The sequence below is a fragment of the Marmota marmota genome, unplaced genomic scaffold, assembly GCF_001458135.2.
Source record: "Marmota marmota marmota unplaced genomic scaffold, marMar, whole genome shotgun sequence".
NCBI classification, from domain to species: domain Eukaryota; kingdom Metazoa; phylum Chordata; class Mammalia; order Rodentia; family Sciuridae; genus Marmota; species Marmota marmota.
In genome coordinates this window covers 249567-252810 of record NW_025999873.1, presented here as the reverse complement: position 1 = coordinate 252810, position 3244 = coordinate 249567, and positions in this window count along the sequence as shown.

Genomic DNA, 3244 nt, shown 5'->3' with positions numbered 1-3244 from the left:
ATTAAGTTGCATAGGGCCTTGCTAAGCCGCTGAGGCTGGCCTCTGACTTGTGATCCTTCTGCCTCAGCCTCCTGAGTCACTGGGATTATAGACTTGCACCACTAAACCTGGCTCTAGGCAATGTCATTTGTACTTATGGTTTTATCTGCCATGCACACACTGAAGACTTCAAGTCTCTCTTTTCAGCTTATAAAGTAATAAATTAACCTGTCATTGATATACAATTTTTGGCAGAAGACACAAGACAGCAGGGCCAGACAGAGATCTAGAACTTTATTGCTCAGGGCCCAGCAAGTAGCATGAGCATCAGCATATTTGTATCAGTTCCTCTTGCCTCCAGGATCCTCAGGGGCAAAATAATGAGCCCAGACGGATGCTCCACATGATGCTGGTTTATGTTATAGCTGAGAAACACTGAGCTGGGGGATCTACTGCTTATTGCGGAAGCAGTAAGCATGTCTACTCTTTGTCACCTTTAAGGAAACTCATCCTTCAAGGTTGCTTGCTACAAAAATAACCCTGAAAAGTGGTTCAGGTAAAAAGAAGTCAGGGTCTTATATTCTTGGCTCACACAGCAAGATGGTGAGTGCCAGGGACCCATAGAAGATTGTATCTTCCAACAGTGGGCACTTCGCACTCAACAAATGAGCGCATTCTCTTTTGGGTCTCCTTCCTAACCTACTTTTGCCTGTCTCTGCTGCCTGATAGGAACAGCAGGCCAGGCCGGGCACTGTGGTGCATGCCTGTAATCCCAGCAGCTCGGGAAGCTGAGGCAGGAGGATTTTGAGTTCAAAGCCAGCCTCAGCAATGGCAAGACACAAAGCAATTTAGTGAGACCCTGTCTCTAAATAAAATACAATATAGGGTTGGGAATGTGGCTCAGTGGTTGAGTGCCCCCGAATTCAATCCCTGGTACCCCCTCCCCTCTAAAAAAGGAATAGCAAGCCAGAAGCCCCAGAGAAATTGTGTGCTGTTTCAGGACTTATACCTGGTTAGTGATGCCAAGGATGGTAGTACTTATTTGCTGTGCATTCCTGTGTGCTTGGTGGTGGGCTGTGTCATTTTAATATGTTCTTTCATTCTTTCAACAACTGTAAGTTAGGCTTTGCAATTGTCCTGATTTCCAAGGTAAGGAAATTGATTCTAAGGTTGATGACTTGCCCAAGGTCACACAAATAGTAAAGGGCAGAGTTGGGATTCATACTTCCGTCTGTCAGACTTGAAAGCTTGTATTGTTAAGTACTACTTTATTACCATCAGTCTGGCTTTTAAAATATATCCCCATCCTATAGCCATGGCCTTGGTTGAAGATCTGTCATTTTTCATCCCAGCCTTCTTTCTAACTTGTCTTTCCACCTCCAGTCTCACTCCCCTGAGGCATCTTCTACATAGCTGTTGGAGTGGTTGTTCAAAACTGGAAAATCTCTTTCTCTCTCTTTTTGTATTAGTCAGCTTCATGATACTATCACAAACATCTGAGATAATCAACTTATGAGGAGAAAAGGTTTATAGTTTTACAGATTTTAGTCCATGATCAGGCAGACTCATTGCTTTTAGGCCTTCGGTAGGGTGCTGGGTGGCAATGGTGGGGGAGCACATGGTGGATGAAAACTGCTTTCCTTATGTTCAGAAAGTTAAAAAGAAAGAGGAAGGGGCCAGACTTCCACAGTTTCCTCAAGGGCACATCCCCACTGATCTAAAGACCTCCCATTAGGCCCCACCTCTTAAAGCCTTCATCACCTCCCAGTAGCACCAGGCTGGGGACCAAGCCTTTACCACAGATCTTTGGGGGACACTTGAGATCCAAATTATACTAGTGCACATTCTCTCTCTCTCTCTCTCTCTCTCTCTCTCTCTCTCTCCTTCAGTGATTTCTATCATTTTCACTCCAAACTACTAAACATGGCAGTGATGTCCCTCAGGTGCAACTATGTCCTTATATCCTTCACTTAAGTCATCATCTGTATGTATCTGTCATTCTCCCAAGATACCATACTTTGTGCCTTTGCACATATTGCATTATCTTCCTGGGATGTCCTTTATTTCCTTAATGGATACCTGGACATCCCTTATGATTTAGTTAGGTGCCACTTCCCTCAGGAAAGCTTCCACAAATGCCTCCAATGTCCTCTTCTACGTGACTATAGTGCCTTGTGACTGTGATGGCCTGTCTGGTACTGTGCTTCTACTATTTGCACATGCTGTTCTTTGCCGAGACCATCCTTCTTCATCTCCTCACTGGTTAGTCCCTCCTTGTGTTTTAGATTAAATTCAGTGTCATCTCCTCAGGGTGGCTTCTAGGATTCCCTTGCTTCCCATAGGAGTTTTCCATCTCCTATGCTCTCCAACTCTCATTGCTTATACCAGGTTCTGCATAATGCCTGTAGGGGCAGGCTGTCATTGGTGGATGGCATTGTCCATCAGTATCTACATAGCACAGTGCCTGGCACATTGGAGGAGCTCAATAAGAGCTTGTTGCATGGGAAAAACTCCATGACCATTTCCACTGTTGGCTTCATGCTGGGAATTCAGTATAGAGCAGACCCTCAATAAAACAACCAAATGATCCAGAGCACTGAAATACCATTGGATTTGCTGACGTGGAAGCTACTGGTGATTTGCAGGAAATCAGTTTGCAGGGAAGGAACAAAAGGAAGAAGATAAAAAAGCTGAGAAAGTTGGGCTGGGGATGTGGCTCAAGTGGTAGCGCGCTTGCCTGGCATGCGTGCGGCTGGGGTTTGACCCTCAGCACCACATACAAACAAAGATGTTGTGTCCGCGGATAACTAAAAAATAAATTAAAAAAAAAAAAAAAAGAAAGCTGAGAAAGTGTAGAAGGCCACTGATTGTTTTCAAAATAGACATAATTTTATTAAGAGGGAATCATGGAATTTATCCTCTTTTTCTTTCTTTCTTTTTTTTTTTTTTTTGGTCTGTCTTTTGATTTTCTCTTTTGTTTTGTTTTTGGGATTTATCTTCTCAATCATTCTTTCCCCCCTGCTCCCCTTTTGTACTAGGGAGATGTTTAACCACTGAGCCACATCCCAGCATCTCACCCTTATTTACATATTTTGTTTAAAAACAAGAGTCTTGCTCAGTTGCTTAGGGCCTCACAAATTTGCTGATTCTGGCTTTGAACTTGTGATCCTGCTGCCTCAACCCCCCAAGCTTCTGGGATTAAAGGTAAGCATCGTCATGCCCGGGTCAATCATTCTCTTTTTTTTTTTTTTTTTTTTTTTTTTAA